Genomic DNA, 17,676 nt, shown 5'->3' with positions numbered 1-17,676 from the left:
AGTGCCAAAACAATGAGTAAACTTTTAAACATATTACTGGGAAAGAACATTTAATGAAGTACTGTACTTTGTATAAGACAGTGGTGTTTTTCAAGAGAATACTTACTTCCTTAATTTGAAATGATATTGAACTTTATTATCCAACAGAAATATTACTGAAGTCAGTAACATTGATCTTGTACAAATCAGTGAATTGACAGGACATTCTAGTGATTTCAGCTAAGGCAGATAGAAGATAGGGCAGAAAGAGAAAAGCTTTTCTCTTTAGAAAGTGGTCTCCACACTGCCTCTAATTTATATTATATTAGATAAAAAGAACCCCATTAGTCAAAGATGGTATGTAGGGCAGAATCTGGGTGGCCACGGCAAAGACATATGAAACAGAAAGCATTAAACTAATAAAGCTGTAAATGTACTTTTACATATCTCCGGTTGTTATCTTAATATCTGGTTGATTGGGAATTCTTAGTCTGAACTCTTAAACAGTTGATAAGGAGTGATGTACAATTTATAAAATACAAGGTTCCAAGATCAAAAGCAAAGGAAGAGCAAGCCTCCACGACTTAAAATTTAAAAGTAACCCTCTGAAGGGACATTTAGCAGGCTTTACGGAGAAAAATTCTGAAGAGACGATAAACAGCTGCCCCTGCTAGCTACATCCGATTCTTCAACAGAGAGGAATGTAATAGCGGGCATTATCACAGAGACCTGATGGAAAGGAATTTCAGAGAAAAGCAAGCCTCCATGGGTAAACTCTATAGCAAAAGAAACAAAGAAACATACATTTTTAAAAATCAAGGAGTAAAAGAGACCGTAAAATATTTACTTCGCTTTGGGCCATATTTGAGGTATTTTGAATGCATTAACACAACTGAATACAACAAAGCAAGAATAGCAAGGAGTTTTAGGATGACGTATGTTTATAGCTCCAAGTAAGTGGAATGAACTTGGACCCTAGTTTTCTTTCTAGGAAAGTCAGGTCATAGTCCTAGGGAGTGTATACCCAAGGGCCAGTCTCACCTGGGAGAAATCTGAGAAAGACTGGAATTTTCCTGAGTAGGCAATTTGGTCTTTATAGGGCTTAAACTAAATCAAGGAGTGACTGGGCAGTTTGCTAGCCCTTGAACTGCTGCTGGGGAAATCTCTACATGTCTGGAGTCGAAAGTCAGTTACAGATAATTGATTTAAAGCTTCCAAGAGGATGCTATAGTGTAATAGTTTAGAACAAAATTTCCACTCCTACAAATGTCTGGGAATTTCTCATTGACCCAGACACCTATGATTTCCTTACTATACAATGTATACTTAGTTACTGACCACAGCAGGAAGGGGCTTCCCAGGATCCCCAGTTATTGATCAAAATATGCATACAACGTTGTTCTTGTCTAAGTGTCTGGAAGAAAACTAAATCCAGGAATTGGTGCCTTCTCCAGCACAGACCAGCTGATAGAGCATGCTGAGGTGGGAAAGGGACGGTGGGGGGACAGACTGAAAGTGGGTAGAACTTTCCTCCAAGGAGCCTAATTTACTTTAAGTTCAGGATTCTCAGTTTTATGAGCGTATATTAAAACATCATGTTACAGTGTGATTAGAAAATTATTTGTCTTATCTATATTCTGAAATAATAATGATAAATATTTATGGAACATGTTCTACACACCAGGCATGTTGCTAAGCACTTCAGATACATTTCGTTTCTTCACAGCAAACCTCAGAGGTCCTGTCTACCTCACTTCTTGGGGCTGGTGCCCGAGGATGACCTGGAGAGAGGATATGGGGAAGAGGGAGGTGGGAGGGGGGTTCAAGAAAGGGAACACATGTACACCCGGGGCGGATTCGTGTCAATGTATGGAAAACCAACCAATATATTAATGTAAGGTAATTTGCCTCCAACAAAATAAAGAAAAAAAAATTAAGAAACTAAGGCTCAGAGAAAAATATACAATTGCTTAATGGTGGAAATGGTATTCATGTCAAGGATTATTTTCCCCTAGATATTATGATCCTAACCACCACAACTTATTATAACTTTTCATGAAAATTTGATTATAAATGTGGGAGATTACACCAGTATACTGTTTAGACAGAAGGATTTCCTCCAAGTTTTGGGAAAATGTGGAAAATCTAGTTTTATTTCTCAGGTAACAGCAACACAGAAACATAAAATTATCTTTTAGTATTTTTTTTTCTAATGTCCCAAGTCCCAAACAACATAAATCTAATGAGAATTAAATCTTAATTTGCTGAGTCCTTTCTTAAGTATTAAAAAGGAGCTTTACTTAATGACTCCTTTGAAACAGTATAAATAAGTAGGCAATTTCAGCTTCTTATTTTAGAATTCAAAAGTCACTTGATTCTGCTAGAAAACCACATTTCTTTTTCTTCCCCCACACAGGGAGTAAAGATGTATCCTTGGGTCAGCTAACAAGCCTCTGTAGTTAAGTAGAGGAATAATCAGAGGTGAGAATACACCCTCAGACGTAGGGAACTAAATACTTTTCAGAACAAACATTTCTCATCCCTCCTTCACAACTTTATCAGAAGATTATGATGTCTGTCCTTTGTGTTTTATCATTTTTGCTAAATTATTTGAAATATTTCCGCACGATCCTCCAAGAAAAGCTTTTAGTAAGCACATTTTTTGCAACTGTAGATATCTGCCCTAAATCAAGCTACAATTCACAGTTACAAAAACCAGTCACAATTTTTTATTAACAGAAAAATAATTTTTGCTTCATTCATGCCCTATTTTAAGTTTTAGGTACACACAACTTAGGAAAAAAATCTTACCTTACTCAGAAGTGTAGGCCTTCCAGGTGATCACTAAGCAGTCCATAAGAATACAGGTTGAATTCAAGTGTGAGAGGTTGTATTGATGAATGCAGTCTGAGTCAGAAAGCAAAGTCTAAGGTGTACTTGATTTCTTGCCTATGACAGATCAAGGAAACCAATAATGTAATGCAAGACTCCTGACCCTATGCAGATCAGGGTCAATACAGATGTTTAAAGTCCAGAAATCAGAACGCCCAGTTACAGATAGTATAATGGAGCAGCTGGCCCCTTTGGTTTCATGCTTTGCATGCCATCCTTCACCATCAGCAAGACCCAGGCAACCTCCCTGGGGTGGGACTGCTCTCTGGTCTCCAGATGCAGAGCAAGCCTATCTAGTTTTCTAGATTACTACAATAACCTGCTGCTAATAGAGGCAAGTGCTGATCATGCCATGCAAAAGAGCCATAACCTTGCACAGAGTCACAGCACATCTGCACCTACAATTCTCACTGCAGTTCTGGTTGGGAGCATACTCAAGATGAACAAACTCAGCTTCAGAGAATAGCTTTCTTTGTAAAGACTTCTCTGAACTCTGTGGGGAGACCTTAGCAGAGCGTGCCTCTGATTTATGCTATTGCTATTATAATTACTGGGTGTTTACTTTTCTCTCTCACACACACTCACGCATGTGCAAGACACTAGGCATCATGCTTTACTCACTCCTATAACCCCAACTAGCATTGTGCCTACTACATACTAGCACGTAGTAGGTGGTCAGTATTTGCTTGTTACTTCACAAGAACATTAGACTCTGAAAGGACTTCAGCAGGACTCTCTTGTCTGGATCAAAAGGCACACAAAGTCCTTGATCCTGTGGCCCTGGTTGACTAGTTAGCCTCCATGCATTACTGCCCACATCCACTTAGCCTCCTGCCAATAGAGACACTTGGAGGAGAAGGCAAGGTACATTGAGGAGAGGGGGAACTCTTCCCTCTTTCTCCTCCTCAGCACTCACCAATGGTGAGTCTTTTACTACTCCTAAAAGCTGAATTGGAGGTTGCTGTTCCCCTCCCAGGATCCCCAAAGTCACCCATGCCAACTTTAATCACTATTTAATAAGATTCATTATGAAATAAGATCAAACAAGGGCTTCCTTTAAAGACACAGGCAATCCCAGCTTTCACCTCTGAGTCCCCAGGGCCATACAGTTCCTCATACATCACAGCCACTCTAATATTAGTTTAAGGAAATAGCTAAGATCCTCAAGCCCACACATGGGGAGAACAGACTTTCACGGAATCTCAAAATAGAAGAACCAGATAGTCTTTGAACATTTTTGAAGTCTTAAGATGAAATACCATATAGGTATTTATTATGCAGAGACTGCTAAAGCTGAAGTAAAAATAGAATTAAGGTTTTTAAGAATATCAATAGATGAGAGATGAGGGTTGCTCTGAGGTTAATGTCACAGAGAAAGTTACCTCAACATTTATACTATGACTAAAGACTAGATCAACAGCTGTAGGTTATGCACCTTTCCCTTGAGATGGATTTGTCACTACCTCTCCAGGAAGGGGTACATGAAAGGAAGCAGGATGAGCCATTAGGAACTAGATTAGGGAAGCCCACAGGGTCACTGCTTGCAGAGGTTCTACTGTTAAACTCTGACAGCTGTTACCAATCCAAGTACGTATCAGTTTGGATTCTCCTCTGCCAAGTTCCTCCATAATGCCTTCAAGTTGCTGGGAGGAGAAATGGCATATGGAATATTGTGAACATTGATCGTATCTATCATGCATATGCACCTACTCTAAGGCTCAGAAGAGAATTTAAAGTAACACTGGCATTTAACACTTATTAAATTTGCAAAAGTTCTGAAGAAATAAAAGTATAACTGTCATGTAACTTGAGGATGGGAGAGTAGTAGTTACTGCTGAATCCTCAGAGATCAAATATGGCTGAAATTAATAATCCAACCAGAGTCTTTCAACTGCTAAAACATTGCAGAAGAAAGTGAATTTGAGCTCTAAAGTGGAAGGGTAGACAGACATGACTAAAATTTAGATAATCTTAAATGGGTCTGAAAGGCAGACTAAGCATCATATATTAGGCATTTGCTAAATCAGTTCTATCGATATTTATTTCTAACAAGAAACAATCTCCTAGTACTAGCCAGTAGAAAATTTGATCTGTTAAATTCACACACTTGTTTTCCTAGATGCTAAATGTGATGTCTGTCATCGTTGGTGCATTTCTTCCTGTCCTGGTCCATGGCTGCTACAGAATTGTCACATCGTATGCTGGGGCTTCTCATCCTTCAAGATTCTTTCTGTGACATCCTCTTTGTTCTCTGTTTTCACACGTTTCATGTACAGAACAGCCTCAACAATTTTCAGCTTTATAGTGTGTTATCATTTAAATTGCTTCCATGTGCAATTCTGTGTGTCTATTCTTCCATTCTGTGTGTCTATCTTGTTCGTCCCAGGGATTCTCCGTTTCCTAGAGAGAATCATAAAGGAGAGAAAATTAACACCCTTCAATGTTCATTTTCAGCCTGGAGGGGTCAAGGTTTTCCTTTCTTCAGGGTCTCTTGTTGACAATTTTGAAAGTTTTCTACATGGTTCCTTAAAACATCCTGCTCCCACCAGGACAAAGCCCCAGCTATCCACAGGAATAGTTAACTCAAGAACACCCTTGGGTTCGCCCTCTCTCCTTCCTTCCCTCTTCTCAGGGCCCTCCATTTGGGTTCCCTTCCTCAATTCAACTACTTGCATGAAAGACAGCTCAGGCTCTGCTTCTTGGAGAAACCCAATTACTTAAGGCTATGAAAACATTCTTTTGATTTTCTGGTTCATTCTTATTACCCTATTAATCACCAGAGCTAAAACTCAATACTTTTTCCACTTATAATCACAAAGAACAGCCTCAAGACTTAGTATTTGAATATCAAGTATAACTTCCATAAGTTCTATACAGCCTGGCACACATTGGGAGGTTAATAAGGGAAAATTGTGATTACTTTTAAGGTAGTGCTTACTTAAGAAGAATGATGTATATGTAAATATGAAAAGAAATACATAAATTGCCCTTTTGAAGATGACTTAAAATAGCTAGAAGTAACTATAATTACCCAGTGATATTTCTGGGATCAGTTTAGAGAGTTCTACATCTATAAACCTTCCTGGTTGTTTTCTTTTCATCCTATGTTTTCTAATAAAAAGTAAAAATTTAATTCTTATGGCTTATTTTATATATATATTGATGGTTTATAGTCTTACAGAATGGAGAAAACACAATGATGTCCTTACAGCTTTGAGGTTTATAATAGCAATAACACCAATGTTTATCCACTGTAATTATCTACACATATAGGTATCACTGGGGGTTGCTTTCATTAATTTTATAAAGATGAGACATGGTCATCTTATCTGTTTCTGGTTAAAAAATTACAAAATCTCTTAGACAAAGTACCATATTGCTATCAGCTTCACATATCAGCACAGTATTAAGAAAACCAACTGATGAATGTGAAACTATTTTTGATTTGGAAAGGAAAAATCTAAGTATAAATAGTAGTACCAAAAGGAACAGTTCTATGCAGCTTATGCAGACTATCAGATCAGTTAGCCACAATGCTTCTGATTTAAAAGCCAACAAAGATCATTTTATAATATTTGACAGATGCCAGAAATCAAGCAACCTGAATGTAAACATTGCCGTGATTGCTTGTCACTAAAGATTGAGATGCTGTGTATTATGTTATAAATGTGAAGCAAAGAAACCAAAACCCAGCTTATGAATCTCAGATATACTGGCTGAAACATTCACCAATGTGGAAAAAATGAATTTTTTCCAGGGTTTTCCAAAAGAACACACAAGAGTCAATACAGAGTGGCCGAGGAAGCTATTTCTCTCAAAATCTAAAACAGATATACCTATAAATAGGTATCAGTTACTTCCATGAACACCAGAATTATCCACATAATTAATACAATTCTTAAAGAACATTTAAAGTGTAGTTTGCTTGAACATAAAAATAATAACAGGTCATGTCAGTGGAAAAAATAATAAAGTGAAATCTGTTTCCATGACTGCTTTTAATTCCTGAGGAAAAAAACATGTATTGTTTTTGTTGTTCAGTTGCCCAGTCATGTCTGACTCTTTGAGACCCCATGGATAGAAGCACGCCAGGCTTCCCTGACCCCTCACCACCTCCGGAAGTTTGCCCAAGTTCATGTCCATTGCATTGGTGATGCACAATTTAAAAAAAATTATTGAAGCTCTAAGTAATTCACTCCTTAGCCAAAAAATAGAATATCTTTGTTTCAGTAAGCCCATCTTTTCACTTTGTATTCCACTAGAACATAGCTTTCCATAGGTACACTGTCATGGCTTTCCCTATTCTGCAATATTATAATCAAAATTAGATTCATATTTACATTACTGTCTTGGTAAAAACAAAATTATGAAAGTGCTCTGATCAATTTTGCTTAAAATCTTATACTATGTTGACTTGGCAACATTCAGTTGGAGTGCACAGAAAAGAGCCAGATGTTCATAGAACAATGACTTAGAAACAGCAGACATTACAAACAGCCACTACCAGTGGTCACCCTGTTATGGTGCAAATGGTCAACAAGTTTCAACAGGTTCCACAGCAGAAAAATCTCTTTGGAGCTCATGGTAAGACTAAGGCATCAAATACTGGGAGACAGGATGGACTTTATTGGATATGCATTATGAAGTCGTCACTCTGTAGGAAATTATATACTTGCTCTGGAAACGGGGCAATTACATGAAATGTTAATGAATACTTTCAGACAAAAGAAGTGTCAAAATAGCAAAGTGGGATTGGATTTTATGAGGAGGTTAATTTCCAAAGTCAGCACATAAAGCAAAACACTTGCAAAGTCAAAATTACCTCTGAAAGTCCTTACAAAAATCCCTTACCACATAAGAAACAGACAGAAGTATCCCAAGTTTAACAGAAGAGTTTGTCTTTCAGAGTTTTATTATTTAAGCATGGCAACAGACGACTATTTCTTTAGTTCAAAATACTATTTTTCATTTGAGGACCCAATGTACTTGACATGCATTTCAGGTCTCAGTTCAGTTCAGTCGCTCAGTCACGTCCAACTCTTTGCGACCCCATGAATCACAGCACGCCAGGCCTCCCTGTCCATCACCAACTCCCAGAGTTCACTCAAACTCATATCCATCGAGTCGGTGATGCCATCCAGCCATCTCATTCTCTGTCGTCCCCTTCTCCCGCCCCCAATCCCTCCCAGCATCAGAGTCTTTTCCAGTGAGTCAACTCGTCACATGAGGTGGCCAAAGTATTGGAGTTTCAGCTTTAGCATCAGTCCTTCCAATGAACACCCAGGATTGGTCTCCTTTAGAATGGACTGGTTGGATCTCCTTGCAGTCCAAGGGACTCTCAAGAGTCTTCTCCAGCACCACATTTCAAAAGCATCAATTCTTTGGCGATCAGCTTTCTTCACAGTCCAACTCTCACATCCAAACTATGTGGTACTTTACCTATAAAAGCAATAAATGCCTGAAGTGAAGTGAAGTGAAGGTCGCTTAGTCATGTCCGGCTCTTTCTGACTTCATGGAATGTAGCCTTCCAGGCTCCTTTGTCCATAGGATTATCCAAGCAAGTATAGTGGAGTGAGCAGCCAGTCCCTTCTCCAGGGGATATTCCCAACACAGGGATTGAACCCAGGTCTCCCACATTGCAGGTGGATTCTTTATTAACTTAGCCACCAGAGATATTCTTCAGTTCAGTTCAGTCGCTCAGTCGTATCCGACTCTTTGCAACCCCATGAATCACAGCACGCTAGGCCTCCCTGTCCATCACCAACTCCCGGAGTTCACTCAAACTCATGTCCACAGAGTCGGTGATGCCATCCAGCCATCTCATTCTCTGTCGTCCCCTTCTCCTTCTGCCCCCAAACCCTCCCAGCATCAGAGTCTTTTCCAGTGAGTCAACTCGTCACATGAGGTGGCCAAAGTATTGGAGTTTCAGCTTTAGCATCAGTCCTTCCAATGAACACCCAGGACTGATCTCCTTTAGAATGGACTGGTTGGATCTCCTTGCAGTACAAGGGACTCTCAAGAGTCTTCTCCAGTACACCACAGTTCAAAAGCATCAATCACTATGAAATAGCTGCACTCAAAACTACACAATATGACTTTTGGAAAATCACGGAACACTGTGTGGTATCAATTACCTTTAAGATTTGTTCAGATAGTTTCACTTACATATGAAAGCAACAGAACTTGAAGTCACTCCCAGCTCTAAGGTATGGGTCCATGAAATAAGTCTTTTCTATAAGAAAGCAGTCAGTAAGTATTGATTCACAATTAAGAAAATCAGAAAACCCCAGTGCAAAATGCTACCTCTGACCTGTCACCACTAAGCCTCTAGGTCAGCACCCATGTCAATCATCTAAGTCTGAATTCATAGTTTAGATTTTTGACTCAGCATCAGAATTGATGGCCCTCTGACACAGGACTATGTCAAAAGGTTGGGTAAGATTTTTAGTATAAGCTTTAGCAACAGACCTACGTTTGAACCACAGAAACACTTTTTTGTTTTTCATTTTTTGAGATAATTATAGATTAATGTACAGTTGTTAAGAAACAGTACAAAGAGATCCTAGGTACCTTTTACCCGGTTTCCCTGAAAGGTAACATCTTGCAAAACTAGTAAAATATTAGAACGAATGTGTTAGTTTCCTAGGACTGCCATAACAAAGTACCACAGTTTAGATGGTTTAAACAACTGAAAGCTATTTTGTCACTCTTCTGGAGGCTTGAAGTCTGAGAACAAGTTGTCAGCAAGGCTGGTTCCTTCTGAGGTCTCTTGACCTCAGAAGCTAAAGTTCAGGTGAGTTGAACACCTTAAGGTGTTTGTTGTCAAGGTTGGTTTCTCTTGGCGTGTAGATGGCTGTCTCCCCCCTGGGTCTTTATGTCTTCCCTCTGTATGTGTCTTTGTTTGGATTTCTTCTTGAAAGGAAATGAGTCAGATTAGGACCCTTCCTAATGACCTCATTTCAATGTAGGAACCTCTTTAAAGACTGAATCTCCAAATATGATTACATTGTGAGATCTTGGTAGTTAAGATTTCAACTATGAATTTTGGTGGGGTAGGTGTAAAATTCAGTCTGTAACAATTAGGGTATTGATATTCATACAGTTAAGATACAGAACATATCTATCACCACAAGATTAGCTCATAGTGACCTTTTAAGGCACATTTACCTCCCTCCTCTCACCCTACTTAACCCCTGGAATGTATTCACTTTTTCTCCACCTCCATAATTTTGTCATTTTGAGGATGTCTTATAAACGATACAGAAAGTATATTACTTTTAGGGATTGTCTTTTTAAACTCAGCAGAATTCTCTGGTGATTCATCCAGGCTGTTGCATGTGTCACTAATGCGTTCCTTTTTCAAGGCTGAATAGTATTCTATAGAGTGGGTACTACAGTTTAACCACTCACTAGTTGAAGGACATGAGGGCTGACTTCAGTTTTTGGCTGTTATTAGTAAATCTGCCATAAGTATCTATGAACAGGTTTTGAGTGAACACAGTGTTCATTTGTAGGGATAAATACCAGGAGTGCAATTGCTGGAATATTTTGTTTTTTTAAGAAACTGCTTATTTCCCAGAATAGCTGTACCATTTATATTCCTCCAGCAGTATGAGTAATTCACTAGCAATATGAGTGATCCAGTTTCTCTAAATCTTCACCAGCATTTGGTGTCACTATTTTTTAATCAGCACCTGGTGCTTACACCATTTAGCTATTCTGATAGGTAGGCAGTACTTCACTGTGAGTTTAATTTGCATTTCCTTGATACCTAACAATGTTAATATCTTTTTACATGCTAACTTATATATTCAAGTGAAATGTCTGTTTATGTTTTCCCTCATTTTCTAATGATTTGCCTATTTACTGTTGAATTTTAAGCACATTTTATATATTCTAAATACTAGTCCTTTGTCAGACACATGGTTTACAAATATTTTCTGTCTGTAGCTTGTCTTTTCATCCTTCTAACAGAGACTTTTGCAGAGCAATATTTTTTAGTTTGAGACTTTAGATCTTACTCTTACATTGTATTTTAATTGAATTTTTCTGATACAGATTCAGTGGGGAAAGGCAGGGATGTCATTTCAGTACAGTCCAGAGAGTGTGTAATTTCCTCAGTTATGTCTTGCCACGGCAAAAATTTGAAGTGGTGGACAAGTGTTGCAGTTCGTTTACAGCTCAGTTTTATTTGGCAAGCAAAGGAAAATATAACCTCAAGGCATGAGGGCAGGTTGATCCAAAAAAAGAGAGGGGCTTAATTTTGGCTCCTCTATATATTTTTTTCTCCTCTCCCTGAGCCTGCCCTATGTAAACTGGGCTAGCCAGTAGGGCTGTTTGTTTCACCTGAGGTTCTCATTCCAGTCCTCGGACCTTCCTTTGTTCTACTTTGGAGGGCTTTTTCCTTTGTCTTTTAGCCACCACTATTTTGGATTCCTTTTCCCTATTCTAACTACCTAACCCTACTATAGAGTGGGGTGGAACTCCAGGGTCACACACAGTCTCTGCTGGCACTCGGGGGTGGGCAAAGTTCTCCTTACTGCCTAGGAGGGACGAAAGTCCTGGTTTCCTATTCAGCCTTCTCTCCCACCACCCCTGTAGCAGGGCGTGGCACTTACAGCCTCTAGAAAATAGAAGCCTCAGTTCTCCCACCACCATTTTTCTGTGATGTTTGGTATGAATTGAGAGGCTATTGTCTAAGTTTTCTGTCTTGCTAGGATTTCCCTTTCTGGTTTGTTTAGTAGAGAGAACAGACTTTTGTTTCGGCCCTTTCATCTATGCCTGTTGGCATTTCCAGTTGCCAAAGACTAGGATTCAAGGGCTTCCCTGGTGGCTCAGATGGCAAAGAATCTGCCTGTCATGTGGGAGACCTGGGTTCGATCCCTGGGTCAGGAGGAAGGCTAAGAGAAAACCCAAGGGATTCTCTACACTGTAGCTCCTTGGGTCCTGGATGTCCTAGCCTGTTGTCCTTTCTCTTTCTACCTTTCAGAGCCTTATATTATTCTACATACAGTGTTCAGGGTTTTTATTGTACTTAGTGGAATAAAAAGAGACAGGTGCTTCCACTTAGTCTGCCTGGAAGCAGTGATAGGGAAGCCCTTCCCTGTCACTTTAACTTCTGTGAGACCCAGGAAACATCCACCTTGCAGGGTGGTGCAGAAGACTAAACAAGACAATATATAAGGTGCTTGACTAACTGTGGACAGTCAACTGCTGAACTGTTTCTCTCTGAAATGAAACTATGCTACCAGCCTTCTGATCTTTCAGGTGCATTTTACAAGACTTCCTCTGAATCTTCTAGTTCCAGGGATCAGTATCTGCCAGACCTTTACATCCTCTCAATACCAATAAGACTATTCCTGCCTTTCCCCCTTGGAGTTGGCTATTTTGTATAGGGATGTGATTTCCTCAACAAAGCCCCTTGTCTGTGGCAGACACTCACATGTCTACTCAAATGAAAGTTCCTCCTGTATCATTGTGAATTTTAGGAGTGCCTTGGGAGCAATTCTCTCACAATAGGGCCATTTCCCCAGTAATAGAATGGGGATGACACCAGATATTTACCTCATAGGAACAGTGGCTCCACACGCCAACCCTCATCTAAATGATATCCACACCTTAAAAAAAAAAAAAAAAAAAAAGGCACACTGCCAGAATAACGCAATAAAATCCTCCCATTATCACTGGTCTTTGCCTGACTTTTTTCCCCAGATATTTTTTCCCCCAGTTCCACCATTGTTCCACAGCAGGGGGAAGTAAAATTATAGTGAAGACAGCAACACAGAAGAAGAGACAGTTACCAGCAGAGTCAAAGACCATTGTGTAAGAGAGTTACATACAGATACCACAAGGGAGGATTCAGGCTTCCATTCCAGCAGTCACAAATCAGGATTTCCTTCACTGTAGAACAGCAATACAGGGACATAGATAGTGTAATGTACAGATACAGAGTCCTATTTCTCCCGAACTAAATTCTTGGATGAGAGCTATGCATAATTAAATTTAACTATAACATTCCAAAAGCACATAATTTATTGGGTGAAGAACACTTTAATAATCTTGCAACTCTAAAAAATAGACTATGCAATGAGAGTTTCTTTCAGTTATTAAATAGTTATTTAGAGCTGGAGACAATAACCCTGAGGTTAATTGGTTCAGCTCCCAGATTCTAACAAGTTAAAGTCATCTGAAGGTGAAGATGATCTAATGTGTTTTGGGAAACCTCAGGTATGTCAATTTGGTTGCCACTCCAGTAGTCTGTTTAAAATATTTACACTTCCTGAAAAACAATAAATGAATCCATCTAACTTTTTACATGCTCATTTTAAAAGATTTTTCTGGAAGATGTAAATTCAGAATCTCCAACCTACTTTGAAGGAGAGTTGAAGGATAAAATTTCCTTAGAAGGAGCCTATTTTATTTGAAGATTAGATGTCTGTATATTTCTGTGGAATGGATTTTGTCTCTGCATGTTACACAAGGAACTCCCATCCCCAGAAACATAGATTTATCATCTCCATATGAGTCAGATCAGTCCAGTTCAGTCCCTCAGTTGAGTCCAATTCTTTGCGACCCCATGAATCACAGCACGCCAGGCCTCCCTGTCCATCACCAACTCCCGCAGTTCACTCAAACTCATGTCCATCGAGTTGGTGATGCCATCCAGCCATCTCATTCTCTGTTGTCCCCTTCTCCTTCTGCCCTCAATCCCTCCCAGCATCAGAGTCTTTTCCAATGAGTCAACTCATTGCATGAGGTGGCCAAAGTATTGGAGTTTCAGCTTTAGCATCAGTCCTTCCAATGAACACCCAGGATTGATCTCCTTTAGAATGGACTGGTTGGATCTCCTTGCAGTCCAAGGGGCTCTCAAGAGTCTTCTCCAGCACCACAGTTCAAAAGCATCAGTTCTTCGGTGATCAGCTTTCTTCACAGTCCAACTCTCACATATATACATGACCACAGGAAAAACCATAGCCTTGACTAGATGGACCTTTGTTGGCAAAGTAATGTCTCTGCTTTTTAATATGCCATCTAGGTTGGTCATAACTTTCCTTACAAGGACCAAGCGTCTTTTATATGTCCTCATATTTTTTCTCCTATTCATCTGTAGACATCAAGTTTACCCAAACTTGGATGTATTTCTTCAGTTACCAGTGGATGTGAAGAATGTTTCAAATGACAAGGAAACTGTTTACTTACCTATATACTTTTTTAAAAGGCTTAAAGACACGTATCATATTTCTTCACCCTGTCATCCTAGCAATTAGGGTCCTCATTACCTGGAAAGTAATAAGCACTTATTGAACGAAAGGAGTGTGAAAGAAGAAAAACAAAAGGAGTTAACTCAAGCATTTATTTTTAAAACTTATGATGAGTGCTCAAGTTGAGTGTTCTAGGGGGAGAAGACACTTAAAAGATTTTTATAGGCTATATTAAGGAAGGTCAATTTCATCATGAAAGTTCTTGAAGGGTATGAGAAAACTGAGGTTGTGTTATTAATAATCACAGAAAAAAATGCAAGGACATCAAGACTGGTTTAGCAGCCATTGATGGGACAATATGGTTTAGTAAGAATTGGAGAGGAAATTGAGGCTAAGGTTCTTCATGGTTCAGTGAAAAATTTTTAGTCTTTCAGAATCTTGCACAGGAAAAATAATGTAACTGGGTACCTCAGAAATACATATTTCTACTTTTCAATAGATTGAATGTTGCCTTACAATAAGAGCATTCAAAATAGCCTGTGGGGATAGAAAGGAGAAGATAAGAGAAGATCAATAGAAACATGAAGGTTCTAGAAGTCGAACAGGTAAACCAGAAAGCAATAAGTTTTGTTAACAGCAGTATTGTATTAGATAACAAAGGAAAGCAGCAAGTTGGCTTTAATAAAGGAAATATTTGGGGACAAACAGGTTCTTTTTCCTGAACTAGTTAACTTTTTTCCTTCTCTTCCACTGGGAGCTTTCCTCCCAGGAGTACTTTTGGGTAAGTTAGATTTTTATTGAATGCTGATTTTATTTAAAGGATCTAATTACCAAAATATGCAATCTTACTTTTGAAGAAGAAATATTTAGGGGGAAGTTGGAATTAAATAAAGTATATAATAAAGAGCTATCAGTATTTACAGTTTGAGAAGTATGGTAGATTAAATATCCTAAACAACCATTCACAACCCAATCTAAGAATTTATGTAAATATTAAAAAAATCTTCTATAAAATGTTAATAGACAAAATTAAGGAACATAAGAAAAAATTCCCTCAAATTACTTAAAACCAGGAATGCTGGAGAAATAGGCACCAAATCCATTTCTTGACCTGTCAGTTTCTGAGGAACCCTAGAGAGTCTCAAGGAGATTCTTTGTGAGCTAAAATGAGGAGGAACTAAATCCTATGGCCCATCTAGTTAGGGAATCTAATAGAACAAGTGTTAGTCACTCAGTCATGTCCAACTCTTTGAGATCCCATGGACTGCAGTCCACCAGGCTCCTCTGTCCATGGGATTCTTCAGGCAAGAGTACTGGAGTGGGTAGCCATTCCCTTCTCTAGGGGATCTTCCTGATCTAGGGATCAAACCTGGGTCTCCTGCACTGTGGGCAGATTCTTTACCTTCTGAGCCCCAGGAAAGCCCTAGTATTCTAACAGAATATCCTAATATTCTAACAGAATATCCTGCATAAAATTTTGACTCCTTCAGAATATAAGGTAAAAAAGAACATTGCCCCAAAAGATGACATCAAGAAAACATGCCTTTTCAAATATGGTGCTAGGTGAAGGGAAAAGAAAATAAATGACTCCCAGAGAACATATAAACGTCAACTAGCTGTCAAGTTCACTGTCCACTCAAGCTACCTGTGTAGTCCAAGGAAACCCGAAGCACAGAATTAATTTGCAGTTGTACTGGATTAGTTGTACCTCCAGGATACTAAAAAAATATCAATCCTCTCTAGGAACTTAACAATCACCCAGAACTCTTATTAAGAATTCCCACGGATAAAACTCCAAGAAAACTGAGCACTTCCTTACACATACCAAAACACAAATCACAAAGTAATAATGAAAACGTATTATGAGTAAGAACTGTCAGAAATAGACCCATAAACATTTCAAATATCAGAATTATCAATGAGAACAAAAAGCAAATATATTTAAAGAAATGAGATCTTTGAGAATGATCTAGGAAACAAGAGATTTCAAAGAACAAGAACTAAGAGATTTAAAACACAATCAAGTAGAATATATAGAAAGGAATATAGTGCATAAAATATAAAGTTCAGAATATGAATTAAAAAACTAATTTTATTTGCTCTGTCTACACTGGAAGTATAATTTGAAAAAAAAATCCAAAATGCATCTTAGAAGGACTGATACATAAATATAAGGGAGACAGCAAGAGACATGGAGAATAGAATCAATAGAACAGAATAGAATGTCTAACTGGAGTTCCAGAAGGACATGAGAACCTGAGGAAGAGATGGATAATGGCTGATAATTTTTTATAAGTATTAAAATGTCAAGATTTCCTAAAAGTTTGAAGCAGAAAAAAATAAAACCATACATTGACACATCATAAATATTAAAGAAAGGTAGATTATGAAGTTAGTCAGAGAGAAGTTGAAAGACAGCATATAAAATAAAGGCAACAGAACAATGGTTGAACTCTTAAAACACTATCATGGAAAGTAGAAGATGGAGAAATAATATATGTAAGATAACATCAATCCATACCTAAAGACATTCTGCATAAAAAGATATTAAATTATTCTGCTTTTTTACAACCAGAATAAATTCACTAAGTAAATTCTAATGAACGTGATTCAAAAAGAAGGGAAATGATCGCAGACAAAAGGTCTGAAATGTAAAAAGTAATGTCCAGCCTCTAGCCCATATCTAATTTGGCAGCATAAAAGTACAAAAGCACATTGCTCAGATTTCCCTTTAAGGGAGAACCTATAACAAGGAACACAAGCCACTTACAATCTCTAGCTGTAGCATCTTCAGGATCTACTGTTGTGTTTGGACCAAAGACAATCCTCCCCAGACAGCTCCCAGCCAATGACGGAAAAACAGCAGTACTGGAATGTGATTACTTCTGGTCAATGCCAGCATTCTGTGATGCTATCTTTGCTCTGGAGCTCTCTGTCAAACTCAAGACACCTCAGCTTCACACTTTTCCTGCCCAATCTGTCCTTCCTTCCCTGACCTATTTCATAAATGTCAGATCTGCATCATAGTCAGAAGATTTTCCCTATTCCTGGTTACTTTCCTGTTTATATTTCACAGGCATTACCAGTAAAAATAAACAAACAACAAAAAACCCTCATCAGGTCAGGGCTAAGAGTAGGAAAGGCGGTATTAGGGTTTGGCTCATTCACAGCAATGGGGTTCATGGGCAAAAATAGGAGAGAGGTGGTGGTGCTTAAATACCATAAACCAGGGACCCCCAAATTACCTTCAGTTCAGTTCAGTCACTCAGTCGTGTCCGACTCTTCGCGACCCCATGAATCACAGCACGCCAGGCCTCCCTGTCCATCACCAACTCCCGGAGTTCACTCAAACTCATGTCCACAGAGTCGGTGATGCCATCCAGCCATCTCATTCTCTCTCTCTCCTCCGGCCCCCAACCTTTCCCAGCATCAGAGTCTTTTCCAGTGAGTCAACTCATCGCATGAGGTGGCCAAAGTATTGCAGTTTCAGCTTTAGCATCAGTCCTTCCAATGAACACCCAGGATTGATCTCCTTTAGAATGGAAAGGTTGGATCTCCTTGCAGTTCAAGGGACTCTCAAGAGTCTTCTCCAATACCACAGTTC

General features: G+C 38.8%; 1 protein-coding gene across 4 annotated transcripts in view; it reads right to left on the bottom strand.

Moving 5' to 3' along the window:
• HHLA2 (HHLA2 member of B7 family) overlaps positions 1-17,676 on the bottom strand; it is a 178,764-nt gene that overhangs the window by 127,881 nt on the left and 33,207 nt on the right. For 3 of the 4 annotated variants that reach the window (XM_088836792.1, XM_088836794.1, XM_088836799.1), the window contains exons 2-3: positions 4,979-5,271; positions 2,791-2,928 (exon numbers count right to left, since the gene is read on the bottom strand). The gene's annotated coding sequence lies outside the window, so the exon portion shown is untranslated. Of the gene's footprint in view, positions 1-1,660; positions 1,761-2,790; positions 2,929-4,978; positions 5,272-17,676 lie in introns of all 4 variants that reach the window. The other variant, XM_088836787.1, reaches the window with a different exon arrangement.

The sequence above is a fragment of the Moschus berezovskii genome, chromosome 1, assembly GCF_049115385.1.
Source record: "Moschus berezovskii isolate FMDL1 chromosome 1, NW_MosBer_1.0, whole genome shotgun sequence".
Lineage (NCBI taxonomy): Eukaryota > Metazoa > Chordata > Mammalia > Artiodactyla > Moschidae > Moschus > Moschus berezovskii.
Note: the sequence above shows the minus strand (reverse complement) of the source record. Positions and strands in the feature narration are given on the sequence as shown.